This window comes from Protopterus annectens, chromosome 8.part0 (genome assembly GCF_019279795.1).
Source record: "Protopterus annectens isolate FY-2018-M chromosome 8.part0, PAN1.0, whole genome shotgun sequence".
NCBI classification, from domain to species: Eukaryota; Metazoa; Chordata; order Ceratodontiformes; family Protopteridae; genus Protopterus; species Protopterus annectens.
Genome location: NC_056741.1, coordinates 1,287,495,789 through 1,287,515,436, shown reverse-complemented (window position 1 = coordinate 1,287,515,436; position 19,648 = coordinate 1,287,495,789). Strand labels below are relative to the sequence as shown.

Below are 19,648 nucleotides of genomic sequence, written 5' to 3'. Positions count from 1 at the left end.
CAGTTTATCGAAAAACCATATCGGGAAAACCCATATGGTGGACAATGCAGTTAATCAAAACACTGACATAAAGTCACACAACAACCGCCACAATACAAACAATGTTTTTACAGGGGGTAAATCCTCCCTGCACCCCACACCCCCTGCTAATTATTTATGCCAGCTCCAAGATCACACTACAGTGGGGAAAAGGAAAAATTCCCTGGTCTCCACTGTACCGCAGTCTCAGTAAGAACAGTTCGACAAACCAAACTGTCGACAAATTACAGGGCACTGCTAACTACCATTGTACAGTGAGCAGCTCTCCACAAATGTGACAAATTTATACCAGGACTGAAAAAACCCTCTACCGAGTATTCTGGCCAATAAAACAATCCAGACTCTGCTACACTTTGCTGTGAAGGAAAGGTTAGTTTGCTTTTATTTGTTGTATTTTATATTACTTTATCGCCTTTTTATATTTTGAATATTGTGGTTTGTTTTCTTTACCTTGTGTTTTACTTGCATTCTGCTTTAACTGCATATTAAAACTTCAAAAGAGACCACAGCTCTGTCTCTTCTGAGTCAGGCAGAAATGTTTTCCCACCCTCCCGCCCAGTTACAGTTGTCTTGTTAAATACCACTGTCTTTCTAGTTGCCTGCCTCTTATGTTAATCTGACCATATACCTTATTTCCTCTCTGCTTTCACTATCTTGTGTAAGTAATCACAAAATCTTCATTTTTGAAATCCCTCCCCTTCATCTATTTAAATTTATTGGCCATCCTACTGTATTCCATGGTACCAGAATACAAAAGTGACCACCCCTTTCAATCCATCTTGCTGTTTTAAAAATAGTAACTCTCCACTAAATCTTAACTTTTTAAACAGGTAAAAAAGTTACCTACTTTCACATCTAACTTCTCTAGTGCACACTGCAGTGTGCATTTTTTTTTTCATCTTACCTTTAAGCATCCCTGTGACTAGCACTTGCTCTAATACCTGCTGGAAAGCACTAGGAAGCCTTAAACTGATACAAGCACTCAACTCTCCTTGTTAATAAGGATAAATTAATCATAAGCATTAAACAGCCTATAATTGCAAAGTACCTTGCTAAGGTAAGGGAAAACAGCTCCTGTACTTTACAAAAAAAAAAAAGCACCAAACCAGGCATGTCCAAGGGTCAGCTTCTGGTGATTTCTCCTGTCCACCTGGTGAATCTGGGCATACTGAGGCAATGCAGCAATTCCCTCATGTACACAGACAACCCTCTCCTCCTACCACCCAACACTACAACCTGTAGTTAGGAGGGTGGCCTAATTGTTAAGGTGTTTGCCTTGCAAGCACAAGGTGCAGGGTTTGAGTCTCACAAGAGATAATTGGCTAGGCTTAAAATGGCTCGCAAGGGCAGTTAGCTTAGTACTAATCTATGAATCTATGTCAGAGATGCACTTACATAGCCAAAATGGAAGCAAAGCTCTCTCCGCCCACGATTGTGCTAGACAGTCAAGAGGAGAAGGTTAACACCCACATTACACCTCAAGCAACACATAGCCCTTCTAAACCCATACCACAACACCCACATATAGCAACACTAAATCCACATATGCAGAGGCCCTTAACTGTAACCTGCCCAAGCAACAAGGACCTCTAAAGCTGAAACGCAAACAAACACCAATAACAACCAAAGTGTCACATAGCTCACAACACCAATGTGCCACCCAGCAACAGCCCCTAAGGTAAGACAGCGTACCTAACACTTTAGTCATAGGTGACTCTATAGTCCGGCACACTGATGTCCCACTCACCAGGTTGAACAAGGAGAAAATTACAGTCAGCTGCCTGTCGGGTGCCAGGATCCACCACATAACTCATGCACTCAAGTCACTCCACAACAAGTACAAATATGACTCTGTCATTGTCCATGTTGAAGTGAATGACTTGAGACATACCTCCTTGGACTACATGAAAAGAGACATGGAAGTGCTCTCGGATTATGTGGCCCAGGCAGGTATGACCCTCCTGCCTTCGCCCAGAATGATACCACAATGTTGTTGTGTCTTTCGGCTTTTCCCGGTTAGGGGTCACCACAGCGGAACTCTGGTCCGCTAATGATTGGCAGTAGATTTTTTCGCAGTATCAGAATGATACCACAATATAAGGACACAATGATAGACTTCAACAATTGGCTAAGCTTCTGGTGTCATTCAAAGGGGATCCAGTATCTGTCTGCCTGGGACGACATGATCGACAGACCACGATGCTTTGCCAGAGATGGTCTGCACCTGTCACCCCTGGGATTCAGGTTACTGGCTGATGCTCTTGCCACCCCTATAGTGCCTTTTATAGGCAAAGCTGAAAGGACAAAACCACCACCATAACAGGTACAAGAATGCAAAATCTGAAGGTGATGCTACTCAATGCTAGAAGTCTAAACCTCAAAATGCACTCTCTCGAGGCACTCCTAAAAATGGAGAATATCAATATCTGTGCAGTAACTGAGACCTGGTTCAAGGCTCCAGAGAGCACCCCTGCAATACCAGGCTACAACTCTTACCACACTTTTCGGCCACCAAACCAGGACCGAAACACTAAAGGTGGAAGTGTGTCAATACTCACCAAGGATATTCACACCACCAGGCTAGTTGCCCAACACAATGCGTCTGAAATTCTCCAGGTGCAACTAACACTAGGTAAGACTGCAATCCAAATTGTAGCTTGCTACAGATCCCCCACCATGCCCCAAGATTCTCACTACACCTTTCTAAACATACTGGAAAATATTAAGATAGAACCAAACACCCTAATACTGGGTGATTTTAACTACCCTGCCATTAAGTGGGAAAACTACTCGTGTACCAACACCTTTGCCCAACGGTTCTTGGAATTCATAAATTCCAATGCCCTGGATCAACTAATCCATAGTCCCACCAGGGGCTCCAATATCCTGGACCTGGTCATTACCAACATGGGAAATCGATGCTCTACACCTATGGTCAACCCCCTCGTTAGTCAGGTCTGACCATAAGCTAATCACCCTTAAAATCCACATCCCACCCCCACCCCCCAGTAAGGAAACCTCCATAAAAAAACTTCTCCAAAGCCAACTTCATGCTACTCAAGTCAAAAGTGACAAACATCATGACACCCATGCAGACGGGAACTGAAAGTTCAACTGCTGAATCCTACACTGAGGCACTGTATGAGCACATCCACTCATGCATGAATTGTGCCATCCCAAATAGAACCAAGATTCTGTCATCCAAAAAAAGGAAGCCAATCTGGTGGTCCCCTGCCATAAACAAACTTTATAACAAAAGGAAGAAACTGTTGCAGAAAAGAGGAAAATCCCAGGATGCAAAAAACTCTCTTACCAGCCTCAGTAAGAAATTGAGATCCCTCATAAAATCCTCCAAAGCTAGTTACAAAAATAAAATTGCCAAAGATTCCAAAGACAACCACAAGGCATTCTATAACTATGTCAAGAATCTAAATGTCAATGCTCAGATCTGCTCTGAGCTAAAACAGAATGGCATTAAATATACTGATCCCAAGGATATTACCAGTATCCTGGCAGATTGATTCAGTGCCAACTTTACCCCCCCTCTCTCCCCCTAAATGGCCCATCTCAATACCGGAAGATTGCCAAATTCTGGTAATAACAGCCACACAGGTAAAAAACACACTCTCCAAAGCTAAGAATACAGCATCCATGGGACCAGATGACATTCCGGGCTGTGTACTACATGAACTACACTATGAACTGGCACCTCACCTAAGTGTCATCTTTAATCATAGCCTCACTTCAGGTTCCGTGCCTACTGAGTGGCGCAGAGCTACAGTTATCCCACTCCACAAGGGGGGATCCACCTTGGATCCCGAAAACTACTGTCCCATCAGTCTGATGAGCCTTATCTGCAAGGCCATGGAGCATATTATCATGGAACTTATAAACAAAGACATTGGCAACCTTCAAACACTGGACCCCACCCAGTTTGGGTTCGTGAAGGTCTGATCTTGTCTCCTGAACCTGATTGACATCTTCAAATCAGTCTCCAGAGCCATGGACAAGGGTAAGGTGGTTCACACAGCCTATCTAGACCTTGCCAAGGCCCTTGACACCATCTCCCACTCTGGAATCATCGATAAACTTACTAAGCTGGGCATTAATCCCTACATCACCCAATGGATTGCTAACTGGCTTACTGATAGAACCCACACTGTAAAAGTAGCCAACTCCAAATCCATCTCCAGACAAGTGACAAGTGGAGTACCTCAGGGTTCAGTCCTGGGACCACTCTTGTTTGGCATCTACTTCTCTGAAGTACAGGCCAACACTAAGGGACTCTGGCTAACAAAGTGTGCAGATGACTGCTAACTGGGAGCCATTATTGAATCCCCAAATTATGTGAATACTCTACAAAAGGACCTTACAGAAACAGATGCTTGGTGCCAGAGCCATGGGCTCAAGCACAATGCCAAGAAATGTATAGTTATCCCCTTTGGGAAAAAACATGTACCCGTGAATTACCATATAGGTGGCAGTACACTAAACACTGAAAGTGTGATAAGAGACTTAGGGAAACAGGTGGACAGTGGTCTCACCTTTGATAACCACATTGCCACAACAGTCAGGAAATCCTTCTATGTGGCACACCTCATCACTAATAGCTTTTCATCCAGAAAAAAGGAGGTCATTGTCCCACTGTACTCATCCCTCATTAGACCCATTATAGAATACAACGCCCAGTTTGGTATGTACCTCTCAAGACATCTGCAACAACTGGAAAGGCCGCAGAAATACCTCACTAAAAGAATCACAGGCCTAAAGCAGATGCCTTACGCTGACCACCTTAAAAAACTCCAGCTATACTCTGTCACATATCGTCTACTCAGAGACGATCTCTGCTTAACATACAAGGCCATGTCAAACCCAGAGCTGTTGGACATGTTACAAGAAATCCCAATCCCTCAGAGCTAAAAGCTCCAGGGATCTAAACCTTGTCATCACAATAAACAAAATATGCTGGAGGGATAGGTTCCTGACCCAGAGACTCCCCAGACTCTGGAATAGATTGCCCATACATGTCAAGCAGAGTTCCTCTTTAGCCCTCTTCAAAAGGAACCTTGACGATTGGATGGGAGAAAGTAAATTCACCCCAGGGATCACGTCAGTCGTCCTGCTAGACAGAGGTCCAGGGAAGTAAATATTGTGGGAAGAAATAGCCAGGGAATTGTTATGGCTAGGCTTGTATAGGCCCTAGGGCCGATAGCCTAGTACCAACCTATGAACCTATGAACCTATGAACACATAGACCCCTTTTGTATGTTTCACAACTCAGATAGATGAGCCAAACTCCTACTGCCACTAGATGAATAATCCCAGTCCTCCTAATGTAAAAATAGAGTAGTAGTGTATGCAAAGTGCAATGCTACCACAAACAAACATATAAACTTAAACAATTAGCTAGATAGCCCCTTTAGTATGGCGATTTCAAGGCAAACAGTCTAACAGCAGTAACAATGTGTAAAGTACTTTTGTCAAGTAAAATAGATGTCAAATGCACAAATAAATCAAGGAAACATCAGCAAATTGTTTAAATAAGTTAAAGAAGTGCAATGTATCAATCAAAAGTGCTTATCTTTGCCTGGATGACACTGGATGCAAAAAAAAAAAACTCTTTAGTAGCACAGACTAGGACACCAAGTTTTGCTGAGCTCTGTGTAAATGAGCACAGAGCTGCCCGAATGCATCCAATTTATACCAGCAATGAAAATACAGAAATCTCACTACTGAGCCCTCTGGCCAATAAAACAACTACACTTAAAGACCCTTTGTATATTGTCCAATTGTCTGAAGGTTCCCTATGTCATTGTTAATCATTTCCATGATAATTCTTTCTACATCTTTGTATGTGAGACTAGTCAGGCTGTCAGATTAATGGGTCTGCAGTGCCCGGGATCCATTGATGGCCTGCCCTGATGCAGAGGTATGACAATTGTGGTGGGTGTAACATGTGTGTTTCTGTTATTTTGAGTGAATGTATGTGAGAGTTTGCCTTCAGAGACATTGGGCTGGATTCATGAACACCTACACTAAGTGCTCACCATCTGTATTCAAGAACATCCTTACCACATTTTTTGTGATGTCTATTCACTTAGAAATATTACACTTGAGTGTAAACATACTCTATATGTTGTGGTAACCTTTATCAATGCCCCTCAATATTTAAGGTTGCAAAAAAATCAGTTGGAAAACTAAAATTAGGAGAAAGAAGGTGGGAGTTCTGCTTGCGTTATCTGTTTACTCAGAATTGTGTGCACTTAGTGTAGGCGTTCATGAGTCCGGCCCATTGTGAATATACATCTCTTGCATACTGCATTTCTTTCTTTGAGGATTAAATGGTTGCCAGTGAACATTAGACAACTGTTATAATGTCTCAAGATACTCATATCTATCAAACTGGCAGTGGAGAAATTGAGAAAGTATATATCCATGATGTCAGGTCTTTTATATGGTGCACTATACAAGGGGTTACTAGTGGGCTGACTAGGGGTGCTTTTGGGACTAGAAACTACAGCAGACTACGCTGTGTAATACTAAATTCGAGGGACAGTGCTCTTCAACATGCAAACCAGCTGCTCTGTGCTACTCAACATGCAAACTAGTTGCCCTGCACTCATTGAATGTAGAGTTTCAAAGGTAGTTTTACAGGGAAAATTTGGTTTCTATGTTTATATAGAGCACTACTGCCATTGCTGATTGATCAGCAGTGGAACATCTGTTAAATTTGTCAGTTTATTAACCTTCTGATTACCTCTATGAGTGCCCTGCCTGAAGATGATCATTTTACTTTGCCACTTGAAATTAGTTATTATTTTGCAAAAACATTATGAGCTCTTTAATTATGGACCCCCCCCCCCATCTTTCAAAACCACTCTGAAAGACTTCCAAGCTAAAATCTGGCTTGTGCATGCTCAAAACCAGGATAAATTATATCCCTAAATGTGAACAAGTACCTTTTCATTCCTTATACCTCCTTACTCTCCCTTCTTCACTTACTTCTTTACTGCTATATAATTCTCTTCCCTGACTTTCTCTCTAAATATACCATGAGCTTGCATTTTCCTCACTCCATTATTGCAATTCCTGTTTGTATAGGTTCAGAGGTTGGTACTAGGCTATCAGCCCTAGGACCTATAGAAGCCTAGTCATAACAATTCCCTGGCTATTTCTTCCCACACTATTTACTTCCCTGGACCCCTGTCTAGCAGGGCAACTGATGTGATCCCCGGGGTGAATTTCCTTTCTCCCATCCAATCGTCAAGGTTCCTTTTGAAGAGGGCCAAAGAGGCACTCTGCTTGACATGTATGGGCAATCTATTCCAGAGTCTGGGGAGTCTCTGGGTCAGGAACCTATCCCTCCAGCATGTTTTGTTTATTGTGATGACAAGGTTTAGATCCCTGGAGCGTGTAGCTCTGAGGGATTGGGATTTCTTTAAGTGTAGCATGTCCAACAGCTCTGGGTTTGACGTGGTCTTGTATGTTAAGCAGAGATCGCCTCTGAGTAGACGATATGCGATAGAATATAGCTGGAGTTTTTTAAGGCGGTCAGTGTAAGGCATCTGCTTTAGGCCTGTGATTCCTTTAGTGAGGTATTTCTGCAGCCTTTCCAGTTGTTGCAGATGTCTTGTGAGGTACATATCAAACTGGGCATTGTATTCTATAATGGGTCTAATGAGGGATGAGTACAGTGGGACAATGACCTCCTTTTTTCTGGATGAAAAGCCCTTAGTGATGAGATGTGCCACATAGAAGGATTTCCTGACTGTTGTGGCGATGTGGTTATTGAAGGTGAGACCACTGTCCACCTGTGTCCCTAAGTCTCTTATCACACTTTCGGTGTTTAGTGTACTGCCACCTATATGGTAATTCACAGATACATGTTTTTTCCCAAAGGGGATAACTTACCTTTAATTTCTCTACAAACTGTCTAAAATTTCCATAATATTAAATGATTGTCATATAACTTGCATTGATTCTTAATCAGTGTGTTCATATTATCTCTAATTTGTTATAATTATTTAAACTGCAGATATTTTTGTTTATTTTTGAAGATTGTAAAATTATTGTTCTTAAAATGTTTTGTAATAACTTGAAGCTTTTCTCCCTGAGCCTCAGATGAAAATTGGCTCTACACAGTTGGACTTTTCCAGTAATCAAATGTTAATAAATAAATAAATAAATAAATAAATAAAATATATATTTTTTTATCTTTGTTACCCTCATTTGCAGAAAAAGCAGTAGAAGCAAAGATCTGTAATGAAACGTGGAAACAAAGGACATTTTGTGTATATGTATATATATATATCAAAACAACAGCTGCATGCACAATAAGGACATTTGTGAAATGCAACAAATGTTTAATTTTTAAACATTTTTTATTTTTTTTTTAATTTTTCAACAGAGAAAAACAAAATTAACCAATTAGTGTCAAACAATTGAAATGCAAAGAGCACTACAAATGACTCCTTAGTTTTAGGTGCGGCTTCACATTAATAATAGATGATGGAAAGGATGATTTTTCCTAAATAAGGGCATCACAAGATCCTTACCTCGGTTTACAGGGAGAAAATTCTAGAGTTTCAGGGTAGTCACAAAGAACAAGGTACCTGGAAGCAATCTGATGAAGGTTGTGTGAATACAAGTGAAAGGTTAGTGGATCTAAGCTGGGAAAAAGAACTTTGTAACAATTGTTAGCATAGCTTATCCCGCTACTTCACCTTACTCATGCATGCTAACCCTAATTCTGACACTGACCCTAACCCTAACTCTACACATTTACTTACAAATACCTCCTTCACTAACAGTACTTCTATAGACGACACTAGGTCAAGACCCATGCAACATCAAGCACCAGCAGCACTAAATCTATCCCATAGCCCTTACACTAACCATAAGCAGCAAACACTTGCATACGCACAACGTACAGAACCTCTCCCCTTACTAAGCTCACCATGTCAACAAATTGCCATTTCGACACACTAATGGACAATCATATATGATTATACCTTCCCTAGCCCTTACTGTAACCCTAAACGACAAAGAGTCTCTCACATTCTCCAAAACATTCACACACACACGCCACAGAAAATCTATCCCCCTTATGTAGTCCTTAATGACACTTATTGGAAGCAGAACAGTTTGAACTTCCTGCATTTGAAGAACACTGCAGTTGACGATAATACTGTTCACTCTATTTCTCCACCCAAACACACTGTCACAAATTGCTGTTCGATGTACTGACCGATATATATATATATATATATATATATATATATATATATATATATATATATATAGTACTTATGTATTATCGCAACCAGATTTTACTGATAATATCACTTGCTTCCCGATATCAAAATCTATTTTTGTTGTACAAATGTCAGCAAATGCCTTTTCTTTCACACTGAAGGTTATTTTAAGACAGGTTGTCAAGAACAACAGAGAAAGTCAGTGTGTCAGTGTGGCTGTGTGCACTTTACTACCAGCATGTGTGAGGCTCATTTGTGCATTAATGGTGCTTGCAGCCACAGCGACAGTAAATTTTCACGCTGTTCTTCATAACCCTTCTTAAAACCACCTTCTCTCAAAAACAGTCCTTTTTTTCTCTCTTCCTTGTCAAAGTGCATGTCACAATACATGTTTTCGATTCAATAGGACTCCAAATGGTGAGGAGGCGTCCCTCTGTGTGTTTTAATCCTAGAAATGCATCTTAAACTAAGCAAAATACTGTGTTGCATGAGTCTTAGGAAAGTTGTGATACCTGAAACCCAAATGTAACTATGACCGTTATTCATCAGCATTTGCTGCCACAAAAAAAAAAAGGAATGTTCAGTGGGCGGACTTTCAATAAGCGACATGCTGCTGGCAGTAAAGTGCATAAAGGAATAACAGCATGTTTTTTTTTTTACATTTTATTGAAAACACTCCCAGAAAAAAACTGTATTGTTAAAGGAAACACACTATATTACAGTTATAAATCACTAACGGTCAGATGTCGATATCGGGAAGCAAATGATATTACTAACAATTGCACAATCCTTGGGGAAAGGAAGAATTCCTCTACCTAGGGATTGATGATCTCAGTCATGCAGGACCCCTATAGATATAGATATATATATATATATATATATATATATGTGTGTGTGTGTGTGTGTGTGTGTGTGTGTGTGTGTGTGTATAAAATATTATTTTTTACTCTTTTTTTTTCTCGGTTCAATCATTTTAGATTCAATCTAAATGCTTGCTGTTTTTGTTTTCTCTCTTGTGATAGTTTTGTAAGTGAAGAGACCAGCATATACATATATGATGTAGCATAATGACTGCTCAGCCTGCGAGCTGGGCACTACTCTGCTCACTCTGATGCTGTATCTGTTACATGTGCACTGGTTGTGGTTGCATTTGCATGAGGGTGTGTCATACGGGAAAAACTAAGAGTTTCTAGATCTAAAGCCGCCAGGCAACCCATAAAAGAAGCTGTTGTCCAGAGGAGAAACTGAAGTAATTACCTCTGCCTGAATGGTTAAGTATGGTGAAGACAAAAGACTGCTACCTGTAAGTATTGTTGTTTTACTGGCCAGCTTTGTGAAAACCGTATGTAAATGATACAAATAAATACTGGAATTCTGTTAACTGAATAGACAGGCCAAAGGTTATGAACTTTAGAAAGAATCAATATGCACTGTTGTAAGTTGACAGGAATTTGGAAACAGAAGCATTTGTGACAATTTTTTTGACACTTGCCATATTTTTTTGCAAGACAACACCTTGTGTTCATCCTTTGCAAATTAATCTCAATTTAAACTTAAAATCTGGTTACAGACAGCTGTGAGGAAGTTCTGAACAAATGAGTCTGTATATCCTCAACTGTGAAAAAGTACTACACAAATGAGGCTGTATGTTCTCAGCTGTGAAAAAGTACTGAACAAAGGAGGTTGTATGTCCTCAGCTGAGGACGTACTAAACAAAGGAGGATGCAAGGCGGCTCTTAAAGATTGGGTGGAGACTGGGAGGGTAGCAAAAATAGCATTAAAATTTCCTACCCTCCAGGATGCATTCTCATCTCATATTATCCCTTTCTTCCTTTATGTGCTTCCAAACACCTTGTGCTTTGAATAGTTAAGAGTTCTGTACCCAGTTAATTTGCTTACCCTGATATAGTCAATGTGTTTCTGAGTAAACTGTGTACAACATTTGACAGTGCTTAGAATGCTCAGTAATAATAATAATAGTAATAATCTCAGACTTCTCCTTAGAAAGGACATTAGTCACTCACCACCCTAGTTATAACTAATTCTGAAGGGTTATTCTTATTTATTTAATTTTTTGGTAAACTGAACATTTCCAGCCATACATACCACAGCTCAAAATGACAGCAGTAAGGCATACCACAGAAAAAAGGACACCAGCAAGGCATACCGCAGAAAAAAGGACACCGTTAAGGCATACCGCAGAAAAAAGGACACCAGTAAGGATTACATGCAGGGACATTTAATACAGAGTAGTCACTAAGCATTATGTTTTGGTAGGTAGGAGGAAATTAGAATGACTTAAGGAAAGAAGTGTAGCTAGGGTGGGGTAAAATTGACAGTTACATTAGGGGGTGAATGTGAGTTCCAAGGAAAGCCTTTGTTTTCTTTTTTCTCCTCACATTGACATCTGAGGGTATTACATTGTGATACATCAAAGACAAGACATTTTTTTCTCCTCAACTTAATTTTCAGGGATGCCACATCGAAGAGCGCCACCAGGTGCCATGTGAGCCAGCTATGGCTCTACTTAAGGAAACCCACACGGATGTAGCGAAAATGTGCAAAACCAATGCTGTTTTTCATCTTTCTGTAATAGACTTCCCTCAATCTAGCCCTACCATTTTCTAGTTTTAAGCTCCAGCTTATCCCCTATGCTGTATATTACTACATAGTTGGGACAGGCCTGCAGTACATTTATGAGACAAATTTTCTGTCCTTGTTTTCCCTACTTTTAGCAAAGAAAATCAGTTTTCTATCTGCATGTGCCTCCCGCCACCCAGCACACACACCTCATGTTTCTCTTATCTGTGATTATTTTGGTCCTCTTTGTAACTGCAGCAAGTATGTGTTTGCAGTACAGTTGAAATGGTAACATTCTGTCACATGTCTTAGTGATCAAAACTCATCTAGTATCACAGTATCTGTTACTGATTTTTTTTTTTTTTGCTTACAAGCATTTGTTTTCATACTGTGAGACACTAACTATTTAACAATTATTTCTTGCAACTGTATTTATTAGCAAGCAATCATAAACTCTATGTCAGCAAGAGAAGAAAAAGAAAAAAAAAACAGTACTTTTCTATCAGTGTTCAAATTAAGTCTTGTTTGTATCTTCCAAGACGGTAACTGGTGAGGTACACCAAACCAAATGGTTAATCTGACCAGTTTTGGGTTAAAAACCCTGTTGAGCTCTCAGAAGCAGCATGTGACCACTATGGGGGTGGATAAGCAGCTAACACTGCAAACCATGCAAGAGGCATGAAATTGTAGTCACAAGTACTGGACTAGGCAGTGGGAAATGTGATCCACTTTACTAACAAGACTTGTAGCTACTGTGGATGTAAGACCACCAGTAGAAACATGCCTTATAGTTTGCTGTAGGATCTGTTAGGTACATTTCAGGGCCACATTAAGTATAATGATCCTGTCATGGCCTGGTGCAGCTCATCCTGTAGGACAGGGGTGCTATTGGGCCAAATAGGTCCAACTGGGCTAAGACTGGTCCTGAATGGCAGGTACATGTGATAAAGTGTAGCTGCAGATACTCTTTTTTGAGTCTCCAGTTACATGTTATATAAATGACATGGCATAATATTCATCTATATGAGCCCTAAACTAAGTTCATTTAAGTCTGGTTCAAAGATGTCAGTGATAAAGATGCTGAAAGGAAATAGCAGTGATTTACTGATTCTGTATAATCTCTGTGCAGCTGTTCCTCTGCATTTCTTTCTCTTTTTTTTCATTTATCCCAAATATCCTTGAACCTGTCAATTTGTACAACATCATGAGTAGGGGCCAGTCCAAGGCAGGTATGGGCATGACCACCAAAGCTGGTGATGTATAGGAATATGCGTGTTCATGAGGTAAGGACATAGGTGGTCCGTAGGGTAATGGGTGTGCTCACATCACCACCACCACAGGCTGTAATTAGGCTAATTGCAATGCTGTCATTGTTGGGATAATGACAAATGCACAATCTTCCTGACAGCTAATGGCTGCCCGGATGATGGTGCCCTCTAAAGGAATGAATGGGATGAAGGATGAAATGAAAGCACTTGATTGCTGGCAAGCATATGTGGAAATAATAGAAAAAAAAGCAATACAGTCAACACCTCCACTGTATGTATAATTAATGATGATAAAAGAGGAGCCCGCTGTGTTCCTCCATGTAGGTACAAAACCTATGTCAGATTATCATTCACCGCTGCTGTCGAGATGTCACTAATGGGTTGGTATATATTACTTGTATCCAGTCCCTGAAATCTCAGTAAGCCACAATGACTCAAACATCAGTTCTAAGGTGTGACATTTTTCCAAACCACTGCTGTCTTTGGCTTAACTCTGTGCTTTTCCATCTCACTCATATACGCTGGAAATGTTCTACAGTGATCCCAGGATTTCTCCGGGCACAAGCCCAGTTCAAGAGGGGTGCACTGAGTAACCTATCATAAAGCAAAAGATTATTTTGATTTCCTTCTCCACAATCTAAAATCAGCATTCAGAAGCTCTTTCAGTTTATATTTAGCTACATTGGTTAGGTACCTACCTGCTTTGGGTATGACAGTGATCCTCACTTGTGTCAGTGTTTATATTAGCTGCATTCATTAAGTACTTTCTTCCCTTAGGTATAACAATGATCATTCCTTGTTTCATTGTTTTAATTACCTTACACATCTCATTCAGTTTTCTTGTTATATGAACCTGCAAAAGCTTGTAGTGGCCTATGATGAAATCATCTACCTCAGGGTCTTTATTCAGACTATTTTATTTTACTGTGTTTTTCACATCTTCCTGTCTTATTTCCTCTTCTAACATTGCCATGTTATTTTTATTTTGGGTAGGCCCCTGTTTGTTTGTTTTTTTTTTTTTTGAATGCCCCAGCTTTTCCTGTTTGCCCACTCCTCACTTCATCCTTTTTATTCTTAACCATCAGAACCAAGTTACTCCACTGTCTGTTTCTACATAGAACCCCTATTTAGCTGTTACACAGTCTATGTCATTTGGGACGTGGCAACACAGCTGTGGTGCTTCATTGTGGATGTCCACCGTTTTCTTCTAGCTATCACTTCTATTATTTATCACTTTATTCTGAGCCCCTCTCAGCTTTCCCTCTAGCTCACTGTATTTACTATTTGTGCTTTTTCCAAATTCCAGAAAAAAAGTTTATAGCTTTCTGAACTTCTCCTTTGACTCCTACTTCATGTCCAGATACTATGATCAGTTAGATCTGTGGGTGCTCCTATAAATTTGTGTACCTATTTTTCAAAATTCACTTTATCCAGATAAGGATAGAGAAAATCCAGGGTCTACCCTAGCAAGCAATGGCTGTAAGTCAGGAAACAATTCTGGGCAAGATGTCAGTCTACTGCAGGACAGAAGTACATGCGCATGTGCAGCACACACCGAACCTCCAACAATCTCAGCATAGCCAGTTCACCCACGCAGTGGCTTTGGAATTTAGGAGAAAATGACACTCAGAGGTGAAAGTTCTCAGACACCCAGAGAAAAACAGCTCTTTCTAGTTCTACCTGCTTTATTTTCCCACTTACATCAAGAGTGGTCTAAACTACCACCTTATTTCAGGAATCACACAATCGTAAAGTGCAGTCCCCTAGGAAGTATTTTCCTTCTCTCTGCCTGACATACACACTACAACATTTTGTAACTATGTGGGCTCCCTCTTAACCCCTTGAGGTTTGGTATTATTTTCAGGTACCCTCCAGTTTTGCCTGTCATCCTTATTTGAGTAGCACTTCTCCATATCATAGGTAAATATCTAAAAAAACTGTATATTATCTTGGCTAACACTAAACAATCCCTATTACTATTCCCCACCCCCCCAGGATAGTGTAAAACTCCTATCAGCCATCTCTTCTTCACACTTGCTGGCCCCCACTTCAAACCTTTCCTCACTCAGAATGGCTCCACCCTTCCCAGTTTATTTTCAGTTTCTCTGTCTCCCTTTCAGCCATTTTAATATGCTGTTATTAGACCTGTATCCATTCTTTCCAGCCTCTTTCTTTACATTTGCCTTTTCTGTCAGAGACTTTGCCCGTCTTTCATTTCATATAAAGCAGACTGTGGTTTCTGTCCCCTGATAACATTTGTCACACAAACTCCCTCTGTCTTCTCCCTTCCCTATTGTATTCAGTTCTATCCCATCCTCTTCCGTACTCCATTCCCCATTCTGCTCCATGTTTAGTTTTGCTCCTCCCCTTAGGATGATGCAATGAATGCACAGCATTATTGTTGTACACAGAAAACATTACATAACACAAAAACATTTGTCTCACACTTAAACATTAACTTTTGACTTATTTCACCTAATACATTATATGCTACAATCCTTTTTTTTCTATGCAATAATTAAACTGAGAAACTAAGATGGTTTTTGACCCTTAATGAATTCCCATACATTTACTTTATCATTGCTTTACCATCTAAGTGTATTAACAATAAATGCAGGTAATTACTAAGATAGGATAATGATACCACAAAAGAAATGAACACATTAATAAATCAAAAAAATGCCCCATGATAATGGCTATACACTCTCTCTTATTTGTAACCCTATATCAGTCACTATTTATATAAAAGCCTCTGAACCTCAGAGCCCTGCTTTCAGCTTTGCCATATCACAGTTCTAAACTTTGCTGCATGCTGAACATATAAAATATTTGTGGTTTGCAGTCCTCCCTAACCTCAATGTCCAGCTGCTAACTGAACAAGCTGCTCTGGAATGGCTATTAATGTGGAAAGGTGAATGATTTATGAAAGTGACAGTATGCCAATCAACATCCATCAGTTCTCCAAATGCCCAAGACCCTTCCTTTTACTAAATCCATAACACCTTATCCCCACCTCTCTAATATCATTTGATAGCACAAATTCAACATGAAAGTCCCTACTGTAGCCTGATATTTTATCAGCAGCATGGTTTTAGAACTGTCCCATGGTACGTCAAAGGCTTTCGATACATGTAGGTATTAACAGGTGCAGTCATTTAACATTAAAAAAAAATCTAAGATTTAAAAAAATCCTTTGATTGAAACAAACAGGCTTTAGTACAATAGCAACTAATTCCTATCTAAATGTTGCCCAAAGCCTATAGCTCATTTAGGGTTACTGTTCCATATCTGGTTCCTGCATAGTACTTTCTAGGGCCTCACAAAGGCCCCCACTTTTGCAACACATCATCAATGTTATTCTAGATATCAATAACCTTACAGTTACAGTTGATACAGAAGAAATTGTCACCTGCAGATCCAATTTGAATCTGCAAACTGGGCAAATGTTTCTATAAGATCGTATTTCACTATCTGCCTTGTTCCCCTGAAAACCCCTATTCAGTCAGTATCTCTAAAACCAAGTCTTTTCTGGCATACAAGTCTGAAATGCATGGCACAACTTTCGGAAGATGAACACAAAATTGTGATACACAAGTTGTACTCTTGATTCAATCTTTTTCTATTTTTTTGCTTGACTTGCTTAAATAAAGTTTATCAAAAGCTGAATATATGCTATAAAACCACAGGACTGTTAGCAAATCCTGCAGGATCAGCCATGGAAAGCGTGTACTAGTTCCCTAGCTCAAGTATGGACTCCTCCTTTCTCATTAGAACTTGAAATTAACACCACACTCTTCCAAACTGTTCAATAATATTTGAGGTTTCACACAATGATCAGTTCTTCTGTTAGCATTTCCAGTATGTAAATTCCTGTTTCAAAATTGCTGTCTGCTACTAACTAAAACACTAACTTGCATGCAATCACATTTGTCACAATGCTCACAAAGCAATGATGCAACACAGAAGTCCTACGGGTGACCTCAACAATCGCCATGCTGTCTAGTCTTCTTTAGGCCTATCGGTGTAAAGCTGTAGAAATGTCTTTGCGCTGAATTGTGAAATACATAAGCCACCTTTAGAACTAAGCTACAAACTTTTAAGACAGTAAATTACAGCACCACTAGAACAAAGCTACAAGCTTACCAAGAGACATTCAGTGTGTAACTGCTTCTTATTCATAATTATTTTCTTCCACAGACATGCATGTACTCTATAAACATAGTTTCTTCAATGGCACGATATAATGCAAATAATTAATAACGAAGAGCCTTTTCAGGTTCCACATACCAGTTATGCTTACCAGCTTTATATACATATAGAAAAAAGTATGTCTCCATACACACACAAATATATATTTTTCATATACATATATATATATATATATATATATATATATATATATATATATATATATATATATACATACACACACACACATATATATATATGGATTCCATACACTTGGTCAAAAATGATTCCAGGCAGTTCACTTCACTGAAAGCTCACTTGACTGAAAGCTCACTTGGTCGAATTTCATTTGGTCGAAAATGGAATATAGCCCCTGCCTCACTGCAGTGCAGTGCAACCCTGGAGTGAGAATATTAAATAAGGGGGGGTGTGGGGGGGTGTAGGCCCCCACATTATGCTAATAGTTTTTACTAAACATGTATATATATATATATATATATATATATATATATATATATATATATATATATCAATGCATTTCTAATGGATATACCTTCTTATAACAGTGAATACATTACAATTATGTGGGGGGCTATGCCCCCCGCACCCCCCCTTATTTAATATTCTCACTCCAGGGTTGCACTGCAGTGGGGTAGGGGCTATATTCCATTTTCGACCAAATGAACTTTGACCAAGTGAGCTTTCAGTCAAGTGAGCTTTCAGTCAAGTGCAATGCCTGGAATCATTTCACTCTACTGCAATAAATGTACCTCATGACTCAGATACCCTCTGTAGATCTGCAATGCATCTCAAAATTTTCTCTTGAGGTTTTTTCTTGAATACCTTCTTCATTCAGTCCATCCTTATTTCTCTATTCTGAAATACCTCCAAGGTTTTTTTTTAATTCACTGCTTTGTACATGTAACCAACTACGCAGTACAAATATAATGTTCCAGACTGTGCTTCACTCTGTATCTTGTAGCCCACTCAAGGCTGTTGTCATCAAGGTCCACTCTTACTGTTTTCTGCTGTCCTCACTACTTCAATGTTCGGTTAATTCATCAACCCAGATATCACCTGCCTTTCATTCCTGCTGGGAAATTTAGAGTATATGGGGTCCATGAGCTGTTCCATCCACTTTCTTTGGTTTATGCCTCTTCCATTGTCTTATTCATGTTGCTTCATCAGTTCTCACCTAAAATTAGTCACTTTCTCTGTGGTGTTAAACACATCACATTTCCCCTGCCATAGTATGACTGGCTCATCTGCAAAGCTAAGTTCTGAATCCCTATATTTAGTTCTGGTACTTCTTCACTGGATTATACAAAACTAAGGAGAATTCATGTACAATTTTAATTTTGACTAACCTAGATGTGTAACTTTCTTTTTTTTTTTCTGGCTGCCAAACATTGTTATTTCTGTTAAAAATAAATCTGGATACCATGTGCATAGGCATTTTTTGGCATTCTTTTCCTGCTTTCCCTGCTCAGTGTCCTTTGTCCATAATAACTTAGCACCTACTACAAACTGAATGTAAGGTGGAGCTGATCTTCCCAACAGTGCTGCATGTCCAGACCTTCCACTCTTTCTTACAAGGCCATACACATTTTACTCCTGTTTAAAGTAACTCATCTTTATATGGAGATTATTAATGGCCTGTCTAGCATTCAGCAGGTTATTGTGATTTTTCTATATGAATGCAATTATTTTGTTTGTATCTCTTCTTATTCATATCTATATCCTCCTTCAGTCTTTCTCACTTCTCATTCTGTGCTGTTAAGGTCATCTTAATAACCCACATATCCTTCTGCCAGGCCTTAGAGTTGCCACCTTTTCAAATGCTCAAAGTGGGACAATTTTGGTACAAACGTCAGATTTTGCAGACCGAAACATACCCGCGGTCAGTACAAAGGACAGAGGTTCACTTTTTTGCCTAAATAAAAGCTTACTGTTGTAGCATTTTAGTTGCTTATTCTGTTTCTTATAACAATTAGATGTTTCAGATACAGAATATCTGTTTTATGCAACTATTACATAAAACATATGAAATAATTTTTCCCTAAAATCTCAGGACATTTGCCATTTTTACATTTTTTTTGCAGGACACAACTGCCCAAAGACGAACTGTCCCTCTCAAAGTGGGACAGGTGGTAACACTACCAGGCCTGAGAGTAACTGGTAGGACTCTGTCCTCCATTCTTTTAGTTCAGAACAGAAATCTTCTTCTCAAAGTGTGCTTTCTGACTGCTTGGAGTATTAGTTTTCAGTTTTATTGTCTGTGGTTTCTTCACATTCTCTTGCACTCCACAGGGGTGACAT

The 19,648-nt window shown here is 39.6% G+C and overlaps 1 protein-coding gene across 1 annotated transcript in view; it reads left to right on the top strand.

Moving 5' to 3' along the window:
- Positions 1-19,648, top strand: part of LOC122808462 (cornifelin homolog A-like) — a 187,348-nt gene that overhangs the window by 155,199 nt on the left and 12,501 nt on the right. The window lies entirely within an intron of this gene.